Source organism: Athene noctua, chromosome 1, assembly GCF_965140245.1.
Source record: "Athene noctua chromosome 1, bAthNoc1.hap1.1, whole genome shotgun sequence".
Taxonomy (NCBI): domain Eukaryota; kingdom Metazoa; phylum Chordata; class Aves; order Strigiformes; family Strigidae; genus Athene; species Athene noctua.
In genome coordinates, this window is record NC_134037.1 from 66,188,955 (window position 1) to 66,204,868 (window position 15,914).

The window sequence follows — 15,914 nt, forward strand, 5'->3', positions numbered from 1 at the left end:
TGATCTAGCCAGGCTTAAGGCTGTACTAAATCAAAACTCTAATTGTCCTTCTTGTCTGGTTTTCCCTTGTGATGAGCTTACACTTGATGACTCAAGCATGGGTCTTCAGTAAGACACACACAGCCCAGTACCAGTCTACAAGTACTTTGTTTTCAGAAACTTCCCAGCTGGTGAGGCCTGTTTGCTGACCCAGCAGCAGAAAATGTGTAGGTGCCATGGGTTGCAGATGAATTCTCAGGCATCAGATGTACACTCCTCAGCCCAGGAGTACGTCATCCAGATGAGCAACAGCCCTGTGTGTGTGCAGAAGGTAAGCAGAGGCATGGCTCCAGATTGAAAGATTCTCCTGGGCTCTGCAGTAAACCATGGCTGACTGAAATCTGTAACTGCATCTCTAAAATAATCCCAAGAGTGCAATAGTAAAATGCTTCCATTGATTCTTATATTTAACATTTTAATTTGAAGACTAATGCTTCATCTGATTTGAAATGACTGGATTTTATGACAATTTGATTCACATGACTAGAAGATCTGTTAAGGCACTAAAAGCTGAACACATGCAGGACTGAACTTTCCAGAGGCACAAAACAAACAGTGGTACAAAGACATGTGGTCATGGACAGCAAAACCTGATTTTAATTGCTCTTTCCCCCAGCTTGAGGAGCTCTCCACCCCTACATTAAGGTGACCAGCCCCTCCCAAGGGCCAAAGGTATGTATATATGCTGAGTAGATGAGATGTAGGATTTCCTGAGCTCTGTGTAGCCAACAGGGCTGCAAAAAGCAGGATCTGGGCAGTCATGTTGCACCTAAGGCTCGATCTTGAGAACTGAACCCTGCATCACCTGGCTGTGCCAGTCAGCTCAGAGTTTAACAGTTGTCTCTTGGAGAGAGCTGAAACAGTCAGAGTCACCATGGTAATTTCCTAACTGCTGTAGCAAGGAGACCAGAGCCCACCAAGACCATGCCAGTGCATGCTCCTTTAGTGCCAGACTGTAGGCTGTTTCACCAGCTGAGTACATACCTGTTCCCACTGGGTATCTTCATTCTGGCCCCTTTTCTGGAGCCAAGGATCTCATCTGGTTCAGCTCCTCATCTCTCCATGTCTGCCCAAATTAGATACACTACTGGAGTGCTCACCGAAGAGCGAGGTGATGGGGGGATCTGGTCTGTGTCTTACTGGCAATGGTTGGATTGGAACACGTAGCAAGTGGAAACTGGTAGTAGGACCAAAGTGCTGTAGATGGTTGGTGGTCAGACTGAAATGGTTTTGTGTTTGGCCAGTGGCAGAAGATTCAATGACTATGGACTTCAGAGACAGGCAGCAGATGAGGAGTATTTCTGTAAAAACCTGGACATGTGTTTCTTCTTGGGGATGTAGCTTTTATTTTTTCCTTGTGCTTTTGCAGTAAATGCACAAAGATTTAATTGTGTAAAGCAATTGACACAATACTAAGTGGATTATACCAATTTTATGCAGTGGAAGGACTCATGAATAATTCAATCTTGTGGACTGATAATATTTAGAGTTTGCATCTGAGGAGTATCTGGAGGACACAGACAAAATCGGGTCCCTATTGTGTTAGGCTCTGCTTATAAAAGAGATGGTCTCTGACCAAAGACTTCGCAATCAAAATGTTGAGTGATCCTCTGCAATTGTCTGTGCTACTAGAAGATAAAACTGCGTCAAGTTTTAATAATAAAATTGCTCACAGTTCACAAACCTGTCATGGCAGGTAGATAGCATTGCCTCATCTAATACGGGTTGCCACCTGTGGGTAACCTCTTATTAGTAGAATACTTTATGCAATAATCCTTACAATTTATAATAGCTTGTATCAGGAGAGAGGAAAGTGAAGTAATGAAGAGAGCTCACAGGTGTAGAAGTGAGATAAAGAAGGTGCAGCAAGTCCTCCTGTATAGCAGCTCCCAGATGCTCTTCTCCTCTTTATAGAAAAGTCCTCTGAGCCCATGGTGTATTGTTTGCACTGAAAGGCTCAGCTGAACTGTCGCTTGGGATTGTACTGTCTGGTCTTCTGTAGCAGTGAGCTGAGCAAATATACTGCAGATGGAAAATGTTGCTGCTACCTCTGACAACACTTTTCACTCTTCAGTAGAAGAAAAAAAAGTCTGCCTCACCCAAGTAAGATAAAGTGTGGATTTTTTTAACACTGTTACTTGCTTCAGAGAAATACTCCTGCCTGTTGAGTTACTGACCACATAGACTTGGGCATCTATGAGCATCATTTACTTTAGAAGATAAAAGGAGTGTGAGTGGTAAACAGCTTTTCTTATGTGCTTCTTGTGTATCTGGTAGGAATTTCACAAATTACTCCAGTGGGACCAAACAGACCAATAATGAGTGGTCTTTTGAAAAAATCCTGCTGACTTTCATACTGTGATAAAAGATGTTTAATGCATTTCACTGTTAAGTATCTGTATAATGAATCTCTTGTGTTTTGGAGACTCCCTACTAACTACATTTAGAAGATGGTATTTCTGTGGTAACGTAGCAAAGAAAGAGCAGTTACAGCATGTAGAGGACACGGGTTAGTCCTCATTCGGTAGGCAAAAAATTACCAAATGGCAAACTTCAAGCTTTAGACAAATTACCATGGGCACCAAATGAACAAAAGAACTGTAATACCTTGCCAACAAGTCATCTTCAGCTGCACTGCCTTGTTTAGCATTTTCTGTGTTAGCAGGTCCTGGTTAGCAGCGTGAGCCTCTGACTCCCACACTTTGGCACCCATCCCTGCCACCAGTCATCTGCAGGCCTGTGTCCCTCCTTGGGGGCAGAAGACTCCACCAGGCAACCGGGCACTGCCATTCCCAAAGCAGGGCTTTGAAGTTCTCCTTCCTCCTCTGTAAAACGGGTTGTGACACTCCTGGGTTGGTCCGCTCTGGAGTTTAGCATACGAGTTACTCTCAATAAGTCTGTATTGTTCCTGGGAAGATTATTAAGGTACAGGTTGCCTCAGGTGCAGAGACATTTGAGGTAGCTCTGTGTGACAGCATGGGATTACTTGGCCGGATTTACATGGGTGTAGCACCATGTGAACAGAGCTGCGCTGCACCTGAGCTGCCCAACTCACACACATGCCTGGTCCTGAAAGCCCTGGCAAGGCAGCTTTCTGTGCCTCTGTAATGTTGTGGGTTTTTTGCCTTTTTTTTTTTTTTTTTTTTTTTTAAACTACGCTATCTACTATTCCTGATAACAGAGTAACAGAGAGCATGCTATGGGACCTATAGAAGTAGCTACCCAGGCATCTGTGACAGTGTACCTGCTGTCCTTGTCATAGACAACTGCTTCTACAATGGGAACAATGTAGCCTCGAGAAGCAAATGAAAATGGATGTGTGCACCATATGCTGTAGATGGAGAGTGACGAGGTAGTGACTGTCAGAAAGTTGCAAAAGAATAGGGAGAACCAAGCTTGTATTCCCCAGACACTCCCTATGTGGTCCTTGGTCTGGGGCTGTCCATGAGAGAGGAAAAAGCCCTCAGTGGGGTCAGGCTTCAGGCTACTATTTCCCTGTCATTAGATCTGGAGGGTTGCGTATGTGAAGTTTCGAGCTGGAGCCCTCACGGAATGGCCTGCATTTTGTGAGAGGCAGCAGATGGCTGCCCCATTCCCTGGGAAAGCAGCAGCACTGCTCTGTCACAGCTGAGCATAGCAAATTATTTTCTTTGGATCATGCTCTCATGGCTGTGTTGTGCAGCAAATGCAGCTGCTGGCTTCCCCCATCCTTTCCCAAAGTAATGAGAGCAGCTAAGGCTTGAAATATGTTGAACAGCAAGTAGCTCTTCCACTTAATCTGGTATTTGCTATGATACATTGCATCACATTACAGTGCTGTGCTCCAGCCTCAGATTTTCCTACAGCCTCTACAGCTTTTCCAGTCTCTGATCCTTCCCGAGTGTTTATGTGAAGCCACTTGTGATTTCTTGAACAATGTGTCTCTGCAAAAGAATAGGCTCCAACAAATCAAAAAAAGTTATGCACTCTAAAAATAAAATGAAATTTTAAAAGGGCTATAAAAAACTGAGTCATTGTCTGGATCCGGATGATCTACATGAAAGAGAGAACAATATTCAATTTATCTAAAACCCCAAGTTCTTCTCAAAAGGCGCTATAGAAAACCGTTCAGAGGCATAATGTAAATTAGAAAGCCACCAACACAGTTCATACTTGAATGAAACTAATTCACACAGGATGCAGCAAATATGGCATAACTATAGCACCACTATTATTTTTTTATACCTCCAAAGCCTTTCTTTCCTTTGAAGATGGGAAATTGTAAGGAATACAGTACTTCTGACTTCCTATGTAGAATTATTCTCCCTAGTCTATATTGCACAGTGTATTAGCTACAAATTATTAAAGCTGGCCTTCTGCCCCTTTGGTTGTTTTTCAGAGACTGACAGTGTCTCCAGTGGTCTGAAGTTACGTAGCAGAAGATTCTGTGTATGAACATAAAAGCATGCTATTTATCTTCAAAGAGAAAACCAATCAGAAGTCTTAACAGATCTCTTGATTATTTGGGGTTATCTGAAAAAGGGATTGCTTTTATTTAAATATTTTTTAAAAAGAAAGCAAACTCAAAGCAAAACACAAATTATCTTCTCTGCAGGACTGCTACCAGGTCCTCATGCTACCTATGGTGTTCATACCTTCTGATAATTCGTGAGTCTTGAGCCATTGATTCAAAGTAAGGTCAGGTTGTTTACAGTGATCTGAAACTGTTCAGTGAGCCTGGGCAGTATCAGCTTTATCCTCCGGGGCACTTGTTGTTCCAGGAACAGAGCCCCCGTTTTCTAGCAGCTCCATGAGGAAAACGATGCAAGCACCATAATTTGCTTTTTCTGATGGACCAGCACAGAAACTAAGAGGACTGTACTGTGGCTACATGCCCAAGTGCTAGTGCAAGGTAAACACTGGTTTCCAGGCCTCAAATGCACTTCTGCAGCATTGCTCGAGCAGAAGGCGGAAGCCCTCATTGCAGAAGAAGCATCCTTCCCATCACTGCATGGGAGGCATTACTGCTTCCCTGGCTTCACAGCCTCATGGTCTGGTATTATGGTCTCCTCATTGTAGGAGTGGCAGGACATGGAGGATTGCTGTCAGTATTCACTTTTGAGTACAATGGTAACAAAATGTTCCTGCTCATTTTGAGGACTCATGCCTGCATGTGACCATGAAGGAAATAAGGAGATGGTCCAGAATTTGCATGAAGCATATCAATTATACAGCACAGAGCCAAGAATGGGAACTTCACCCATTCCCAATGTAAAATCTGAAGAACTGGAAGCAAAATTTGGCTTTGTCTGCTCTATTATTTGATCTGGCTGAAATTTTATTCTATTCTAACAGTATTTTTGATCCCACAGAAGGATAATTGTGATTAGACTCTCAGGGACTTTGTTGACTCTCTGTTCCCTGGTTTATAAACATGAACCTATAACTGCTAAGGATATCTTGAGTCATTTTGGTCCAGTCTTTAATATAATCCTCTTCCCTAACTTACGAAGCTCTTAAAAATGGACAGGTTTGGGCCCGTTGCTGCTATTGAAAGGCCTTGCAGAGCTTTAACTGTCCAATAATGAGAAAATTTGTTCTCATTTCTAGCCTATTTTTTCTCTCTGTGATTACAGCGCTCCATTTCCAAATCATGGATAGCAATTTGCCGTTTAGCATATTCATCCCCCCTGAACCATTTTGTGTATGTTCACTTGTCACAGAAGCAGAGGTTTGCTACCATCCTTGGATTATCCCTGAGTTTATGCCTGGTTGTTCAAGTCCTTCTACTCTCTCAAACTGTAATAGTATGGGGTTTTTTCTTACATGGTTGCGATGAATTCTGCTCTTCCCTGAGACAACTTTTGCTGTGGAATGTCGCTGGCTTCTATGGTTCCTATTCCTTTGTTGAAAGAAATAAATACTTTGTTGAAAATATTTCTTCAATGGCTGGAGGTATAGGGTGTGTAGAACTAGTGTATTTAAATAGTCAAAAAGATAGATAGGTTCAGAGTTGGCAACATCTGAGTCTTGGCAGGAGATACAATTCAATTATGTCTCAGCCTAACAGGGATCCATAAGTACTTTTTTTCCCCCTATATCTCCCTAAGGGCTTTATCAATTTGTCTATTCTGAGAATGTCTCATACATACTGACAAGTCTGGTCTCCCCACAAATTGTGAGCTGGTTGCTGTGTCCTCCTACAGGACATCCAGAGGAGTCACCATTCTTTCCATTGTAGGTAGCATTTACACTTATGAATAAAACAGATGACCAGTACTGAGAGCAGAGGCAAATAGATGACTTCCCATTGCTAACAAGAAATGACACAGTTGCTTCCTCTTGTGTTCCTCAAGAGAGATGGAATGTGTTCCTCCTTGAATTGCTATATAGCCTCAAAAGTTCATAGTGTGCAGTGTTCAAATTGGTACAGATTTGGATCCCTCCTTGGACAGAGGAAGAGGTTAAATTCTGTGAACCGCTCCCCTGGGTGAATGATCCAACCTTTCAAATACACTGGTGATACCATTACGACATAGTGATACTGCTTAAGAGAAGACTGAGCCCTTCTTGCTTTGAATACCTAATTTTCAGGACTCAGGATACTGAGTGTAGGAACTTCCTTTCTTTACATCTAGCACAAGGTGCCGACATCCCAGAAAAGCATGAGATTTCCCCTTGCACATTCCTGTTTGGTGACTGGGCTTGGTGGCTTAAGATGGGCCCTCTGCCTTGAACACTGATGGCTCTGTCATCCTCTGAGACACCTAACTGTCCATATTCCTTAAATAGCAACTCTGGGCACCAAATCAGAGTCTGGGGTCCACTCTGGGGTGGGTTCCCGCATTTAAGAGCTTTATTGGATTTTGCTTTTCTCTGTTTCTTAGGAAATTGAGAAATAATGAGTAAGTAGTGAGAACCTGCTGCATACGGAATTATTAAAAATCTCAGGCTACATCTCTGCTATCTGAAAAAAGGAGGGCAGTGACAACCCTCAAAACAGAGAAGAAACTGGTAGGGAGCTTCTAGACAGGCAGATGAAAAGAGATTCAATATGTGTTGCTTTCTGGGAGCTGCCTTTCTGTGTGCTCTTCAGCCAGCATGTTGGTGATTATTGTGTGTGATTTAGGGCAGAGATGGTGGCTGGTAAAAGCTGCACTTAATCTACTTCGCTTTCCAAAATCCTGCTGATGTGAGGACATTTGTTACAGATTCCTCTCTCTGAGAAGAATAAAGAGAAAAATAACTCCTCTAAGGCTGTTTCAAACCTAGGCACACTCATGCAATTAGAATACTTGCCAAGGGGGAGACTTTGCTTTATTTCACTTGGAGGATACACAGCAGAGCTGACTTGTGCTCTACACTTTCTGAGCAGATACTGGAGCTGGTTTTACCTGTTTAGGGGCAGACCTAAGCAGCATGTGTGTTTCTCTCAGGTGGTGTAAAGCAGAAGTCCTAACTACAGGTAGTCTTTTGAGATAGCTCCAGAATTTAAGGTATGCTAATCCCAGAGGATTAGTCCCAAACCAGGTCAGGTAATTCCTAGAACCTGCTTTGTAGCCCAGCTGCAGTTTCATCCTGACCTAGTAGCTGCCTTTCTTTACTGAACTAGAGTGTCGGTGTGTGGTAACGGCTGTATTTCCCCTCAAATACAGCTGTGCTTGTTGTGTGAAATCATTCCCCTGGAGTTGTTACTGGACAGAGATGGTGATACTGAGGCTAACAGAACTCCATGAGAATAAAGCAACTGAAGGATTTGGTAAATCCTGCGCCGCACCCACGTGCACGCACTCGCGCGTTGCAGGTGCGTCTCATTGCTGCGTGCTTTAAGAACTTTGAAAGTGCTGAAGTGTTAAGAAACACAAAGAAACACCGAACTGGGGAGTTGGGGGTGGGCGGGGGAAGAAAATATGTTAATGTTTGTCACCCCGCTTCATGCGTTCCCCTGCAGAAGGGCCCGCACCGGCCCCGCCTCGACCGCCAGGGGGCGCCAGGCGCCGCCGGGTCCCGCCGCAAGGCCAAGGGGGGGCGGGGCTGGGGGCGGGGCTGGAGGGCCCGGGGCGGGGTCTCGGCACGCCAATAACCGGCCTCTGAGGGGCTCTGGGGGATGCGCGCCGGGGGCATTGGGGCGCTGTGGTCTCCTTCAAAATCCCGGGGTCTTAAAAACGTGAAGGGATAAAGAAACCGATCGGTTGGAATGCAAAGAAAAAGGCTGTCTAGGGGCAAAGAGTTTTCAGTGGCGAATGTTTTAGACAGGCACTGCAGGCCGTGGTTGTCTCTGCCAGAGCATCCTAAGCAAGCCAACTTTAAATAAATTTTGTGTGCGTGCTAAAAAATTGCCTAGAAAGGTTGGACCAGATGATCCTTCCAGCCTGCTATTCTATGATTCTATAAAACATCACCATATCTTTTCAAAATTTGATCGAGGATAACACTCTCCAATTAGGCACCAAGTACTTAAGCAGAAAATATACTGAAACCTTCGCTCTTTGAGGTCCCTTTCAACCTGTTATTCTATGGTTCTATAAAATATCACCATAACTTTTCAAAATTTGATCAAGGATAACATTCTCCAATTAGGCACCAAGCACTTAAGCAGAAAACATACCGCAATTTTTGTAGGTGTCTTTAAAAAAAATACAAAAGAAACTCCTGATCATTTCCCACCCGTCTGCAGGACCTCTGCAAGTGCAGGATCATGGGAGCCACCCAACAGGCGGTTTTGAGTGTCACAGATGAGGCATGGAGGGAACAAACGGGCTCCAGGAGCCCAATGGGTTTCAGTGCGCTAACCCACTTTAAAATAATGGGAACACACCAACTACTGAAATAGAAAAAGCTGTTACCCCACCTAAAAGCTTGTTAACAGCCTGACTTGCAAGGGTGTGTATCCCAAGGGCAGTTTATTTACTTGTGGGTTTAGACAGGCTAGTCCAGCTGCCAGTTGCTCTAGTTTAAAACTTCCCTTGAATATGTGTGAGGGGAAGGTGCTGACAAGCCTGGAGGCAGCTTCTCACCTAGGGACCAAAAAGAAAAGGGTAAAATGTTCTCAAGGAGTTTGTGTGGTCATGTATGCCAAGTCTTGAAAGTGTTTCAGTCCAGGTGTTTATCAGATGTGTGTTCTGCTGAGGTTTTTAGGCTTTCCTATAAAAATGCTGATATGGAGGTAACTGAGTCCTGAAACTTCGCAGAACCTCTCTGTGTGCTGTGTCACACTTAGCAGACTTCCTTATAAAAAGACCTCTTCAAGAAGTCCTGGGTGACGTGATTTACATTTATGCTGTGAGCAAGGTTTTTGGCTGAGTCTTTACTAGACTGACTGGCAGAATAGGTAAAAGTATAAAAACTTGTGTTCAGAGGAGTCCTTCTTTCAGTCCCTTGGTGTTACCTGTTCTGCAAGTACACACATAGTTCTGCTACTTCTGAATTTATAGATACAAAGCAAAATGCATTTCAGAGATACTGGTGCTAAAGATATGAATATCTGGTGACTAGAAACATTAAAAATATTGTTGTAGCAAGATGCTGGACTAGCTAGTCTTGCAGAAAGGGTGCAGGTAGAGCAGGTGAGCTGCAGTCCTGGGTCTGCAACCATGCTTTGAGCTGTGTTGTGTCTGTCCCTGGAAGAGCTTCTAGATGGTCTGTACTGGTTTTGGCTGGGATGGGGTTCATTTTCTTCATAGCAGCTGGTATGGTTCTGCATTTTGGATTTGTGACCAAAACGGTGTTGATAACACAGGGATGTTTTAGTTCTTGCTGAACAGCATCAAGACCTTCTCTGTTTCATGCTACCCCCCCAGAAATTAGGTTGGGGGTGCACAAGAGACTGGGAGGGGACACAGCTGGGACAGCTGACCCCAACTGGCCAAATGGATATCCAATACCCTATGACATTGTGCTCAGCCATAAAACCTCAGGGAAAAGAAGGAGGAAGGGGGAACATTCATGATTATAGCGTATGTTTTCCCAAGTAACCGTTATGTGTGATGTAGCCCTGCTTTCCTGAGATGGCTGAGCACCTGCCTGCTGATGGGAAGTGGTAAGTGAATTCCTTATTTTGCTTTGTTTGCATGCACAGCTTTGCTTTCCCTATTAAACAGTCTTTATCTTGCCTTAGAAGTTTTCTCACTTTTATCCTTCCAATAATCGCCCCACCCCACTGGGGAGGTGCTGAGCATACCGCTGGGTGGGGCTGAGCTGCTGGCTAGGGTTAACCCACAACAGAGTCTCACAAGCACGAAACTTCAGATTACACAGAGGAAAAAAATAAAAAGAAAAAAACCCACAGAGGAACAAATGTATTTAGGAAAATGACACAGAGCATTCTTGGCTGCTTGGCTTTCTGCTTTGGAAATACTGAAATACAGAGTGGTTGAGAAACAAATCTTTCCTTTACCTTCACTTCTCTTGAGATCCAAGACCGCCCTTGTTCTGCATGAGGCAGTGGGAGCAGAGGCCCCAGCTCAGTACTGCGGCTGAATCAGCAAGTGCTTGTACACATCCCCGCTACAGGCCAAAAGATGACTCTTCTCTCTGAATATGAATGTGCGTCTTCAGCCTCCAATTCCTGCTGGCCTGCTTGCAGATGGATGAACTTCTGGATGAACAGCTGGATGAACGTGTCCGAGCTTTCCCTCAGCTGTGCTAATGAGATGTTTCCTGTAGAGGAAAACTCCTGGCAATGTTGGATGCCTCATAGATAAAACTGCCCAGCTAGCTGAACCAGCTAAAACTTTTTAGCTAGAGCCACTATGAATGGAAATCAGACAAGATTATAAGCAGGACTTGCTATTATATGCAAAATCATGAGACAGCCTTCACAAAGGTGTCTCATTTGGAAATGAATACACATGTACTGCTGAAAGTGAGTCCAGGCAGTGTGTGCACTCCTTTGTGGTTAGTCACAGAGCCAAGACTGCTCCAGGTTTATGCAGTAGCCTTAAGTTATGTATCACACTCATGCTCCTTCAGAGAAGCCTGTCTGGTTTAGCCTTCTAACATTACTGTGTATTGTAATGTATTCAACTGGGAGACATTCACTTGATTTACACTTTTAGGTATCGAAATAGCACATGGTTTTCACCCACTGCAAATTTTTGGCTCTGTTGACGTGCTCAGTACACACCAGAAGGTTCACATTGAAGCTGCTGCTCCTAAGCTGAGAAAATTCTGCCATTGTTTGTACTTCTTACATTACTGACAAGATGCAGACTTGATGAGCCGCGTGAACTGTGCTCTGGAGCTCTTACAACCTGGACAAATAATACAGAAATGGAGTAGCTGAGAAAAAAGAGAGTGAATAGTGGGGTTCACCATAAATCAGTTGGACCAAATTATCAGTCATCTGCTTTCCTTGAAGCTCTGTGACTGACGGGTGACTGGCTCTCTACTTTTTCCGGCACTTCTGGCAACAGCATTAAAATGTCAAAAAGCTGCAGCAGATTTAGTCTATCCATTTAGTCCATCCATTTTGTGATTTTAACTTCCTATTCTGTTTGTAAAGAGGTTTTTATTCAGTGGGCAATTTCCCTGGGTGGGCTTGCCACCACGTGGAAAGACTCAAACATCCTTGATTTTTCTAATGTGCAAAAGGCCTGGACACCATCCCTCCTCTTGAGTAACCAAAGGCTTTGGAAAAGTAGAGACATTTCCTTGTCTTGAGGTGTTCACGGACCTGGAGCCATGCTCTTAGGAGCTGCCCTGGCCTCCCTGCTCAATAGTGTGACACATTTCTGCCAAGCAGCTTTCATGGTTTAGAGAATGAATCAAAAGATTTCTCCTGCAGCTCCTGGTGCTTGTTATAAGAAGTTGCAATGTGTCTTGGCAGCCAAAATGCTCCTGTTTCCTTCAGCTCTGCTCCAGCTGAATGAAAACTGCCTGAGGCAGAAACTGAGTCCTTGCATCTTTTGCAGTAGACAGACCAAAGCTGAGAGAGGTTTGGGAAGCTTTCTAAATAATAAACACGGAGTAATTTCTAAATAATAAGCACAGAGGCAGAAACAGAAAACAGGAAGAAATAATTTGTTTTGCCTGAAGTCCTAGTGAAATGTGTCGCAAGCCTGAGGATTAAATACTAAATCCATGTCCTGGATTTGAACTGCTAACAGTTTTCCATCCCTAACTGAATCTACTTGTCCATGTTGGTATTTCTACTGTGCTTGTTGCTATGAGATTTCTATTTTTAATAGATAAAATTCAGACTACATAGTTCATGTGCTTACTTTAACTGAATTTCAACTGTGTACAGTGGCTTTTGATGGTTTTTTTTACTACTAGGAGCACTGGAGAGGGCACTGGATTGTGGAGTAACAAGATTACCTTGGTGAGACATGGTCCTTTCCAGCTAACTCAGTGTGGAGTCTCATGTGCTCTCTTGCAGAAGAGACAAAACCAAGTAGTAATCAAATCAGACTGAAAGAAATCTAGCCATCTGCCCTGTGTCATGGTGACCAGAAGTTAGAAGATAAGCAATTTTACAAACCTAGTCTCAGTGAGGCTGCTTGTTTTGGTTTCTATATATATTTCCTGGCAACTCTGATGGCCTCACTGTAGCAGATAGCTTTCTGATAAATGCTAACTAAGTTATGAGAAACAGATCTGTCTTCTTACTAATGAAAAACATAACAGTAAAAAGCTGGGGAAAACAAGCCACAACTGGTCCACCCACTTAATGGATTTTGATTATTGCCATTTACTGGAATATTTGGCTTTGGATCAGTCAGGAGCCTTGAAGACGCATGTTTCATCTCTGTCAGGCACTTAAAATGCTAATTTTTAAGGGAGCCAGTAGTAACATGACCCGATCACTGCACAAACTACAGATGATAGGTGAGATGGTTTTATTTTTACAGGACAGACTTCAAAACAATCACAGGTATTAAGAAGACATCTAGTAATAGGAGATTCTACATTGCTGAATGCCACAGAAATGCCAGGAAATTATCTGGTGTTAGGGAGTGCGCCAGGCATTCAGAATAAAATCTTCAGCTCCCATTTTCTATCTTCACTGCATCTTCCATCAAACGTAGGACTGAGCCCCCTTTCAGGGGAGAAGGTGGAGTTTTGCTTCCAAATATTTCAGTCCTTGGCAGGAGTGTCTAGAGCTCAATGCAATCACTGAGGATCTCAGGTGCTGATCACGCTGCTTTTCAGTCTCCAGCCCTGCCAGAAGCAATGGATTTTTCTCTCTCTCTCATTTTTCATGTGGTGTTGAGAAAAAAGATGGCAATTTGGCAATGGCTTTTAAATGTCCTGTTTGCTCAGTTGGCCAGGATGCATACTGGACCTGAGAGAAGCACTAAAATCTCAAGATTTTGCTGAGATTTCCTTTGATGTTAACTAGGAAGGGAAAACTGGTGTTAACCTTAAGAGACTTCAGGAAACATAGCATGGCACAAGTAACAGGGTGAAACAGCTACTGCTATAATAATGTACCATAGCCAGAAGTATGTAAAAAATAAAGCATATAGTAATCAGACCTAAGGCCAGCTGCAACATAATGTTGCACAGCCATTCTGCTCTAGAGGGAGGTTGTGGGTTGGCTGCTCTGTCACTTAATCTTGGGTCAGCTTTTTTTAATTGATTGTATTGATACAGTCTTGAAAAGCAGGAGTATTTTTTACTCCATGACATACTCTGCATTTTGAAAAATGAAGTTTTGAGAAGCATGCTTAGATCCAACTTGTGTTGATTATGGATAAGCTTTTATTAAAGATAATGGTGTAAGTGGGGTAAAACTGGTCCCTCCTGAGAGACATGTTTATGACAAATTTAATAGCTGGCATAATGAAAGTAAGTCTTTTCTTTTTGCCACACAAATCAATTAGATAAAAGGTGATAGTCTTTCCACACCTCAGTGTGTTAGACTGGAATGTGTTTACAGAGACCTAGGACTGTTTTAACAAGGGCTGCGAGGTTGGGTTGTTTTGACACCTGTATTTTTGATAAACTAGAAGTACAATTGTCCCAAGAGATTGTGATGAAATATTTGTGATGGCAATGAGAAATTTAGGATGTTGCAAATACAGAAAGGACACAAATGAAACTAAATTAAATGTTTAACTAGTCATGTAAGGTACACCAAAGGTATTATGGACTAACTATCAATAGATGAATACAGCAGAATGTTTGGAGGGTTGTTTTAGTTTCATGCTCACATTCATTTTTTTAAAAGCCATGGGATCAGTTTGCTGACAAACCTCTGTCTCCTTAGCGGTAGAGGAGCATACAGACCAGCTGGTTCTAGAGGCTCAACAGAGCAGGTGACATTGCTGCAGGTGACATTGCTTCAGCAGTCTCAGCAGTTGCAGTAAAGTCCCTTAGCAAGCAGGAGACAGAGAAAGAAGCAAGAGACAGGTTTTCTATCACTACCCCTGTTGTTCCCTAGAAGTATCTCTGCTTGTAATCCACACAAAACCAGTTTGAGTGCCAGCTTCAGGCAGAGGCTAAATTGTAGCTATAATTAATTTGGAGCCCTTTGCCGAATGCTGTCATTACTGTATGCTGAGAATCCTAGTAGGTCAGTGCTGGGATGTAGGCATTCCTATTTCCAGGTGGCAACAAGTTCCTGCCAAAAATAAGAGGGTAGAAAGCTCCTGCTGTTGCCCTGGGGCAGGTGCAGGGCTTCTCTGCTAATCTCCATCCTGACTCAATTCCTGATTCAGTAGAACAGAAAACAACCCTTAAACAACTTTCACTATTTTCCTTTGCTCTTTGGCAACACGTGCCATCTTTACCACAACCAATTGCACTGCCTACCATTAATTTTGCTGACGATCCCTTTCCAATTGATAATTGCTACCCTACTCTCAGGTTGCTTTTTGGCTACAGCTTAAAAATGTGAGGCCCAGGAAAACTGGCAGATCTTTAAGGACATTTTCCATAGAGCACAAGAGCTCTCAATACTCAGGGGTAAGAAATCAGGAAAGGAAGGCAGGAGAGGGGCATGGATGAATTGGGACCCGCTGGTCGAACTAACAGGAAAGAAGGAAATGCACAGGCAGTGGAAGGAGGGACAGCTATCCTGTCCCTGACTAGAGTATAGGGATACTGCCCAGTTGTGTCAGGAAGGGGTCAGGAAGGCCAAGGTACAGCTGGAGCTGACTTGGCAAAGGATGCAAAGAATAATAAGAAGGGCTTCTTATGTCAGTCAGAAAACAAATGTCAAAGGAAGCATACCCCTCCTGATGAACGAGATTGGCAAACTGGTAACAACGGACAAGGAGAATGCTGAGGTACTAAAACACATTTCTGTCTCAGTCTTCACTGGCAACCTCTCCTCCCACACTAAGCAGAGTGGATGGACTAAAAGACTGCGACTGGGGGAGCAAAGTCCCTCCTACTGTAAGAGAAGATCAGGTTTGTGACTACCTGAGGAACCTGAACATACATAAGTCTATGGGACCTGAAGAGATGCATCCCAGAGTCCTGAGGAACTGGCTGATCTAGTTGCTAAGCCACTCTCCATCATAGTTGAAAAGTCATGGCAGTCAGGTGAAGTCTCTTGTGACTGGAAAAAGGGAAACACTGCACCCATTTTTAAAAGGGTAGAAAGGAGGACCCTGGGAACTACCAACCTCTCACAACTGTGTCTGGGAGGATCGTGGAACAGATCCTCCTAGAAGCTATGCTAAGGCACATGGAGGCCAGGGAGGTGTTTCGAGACAGCCAGCATAGCTTCACCAAGGGCAAGTCCTGACTGACCAGCCTAGTGGCCTTCTATGATGGTGTGACTACAAGGGCAAGGGATGAGCTACAGATGTTGTCTGAACTTCTGTAAAGCCTTTGACATGATGCCCCACAACATCCTTCTCTCTATATTGGAGAGATATGGATTTGATGGATGGACTGTTTGGTGGATGAGGAAATAGTTGGATGGTCACATCCAGGGGTTAGTG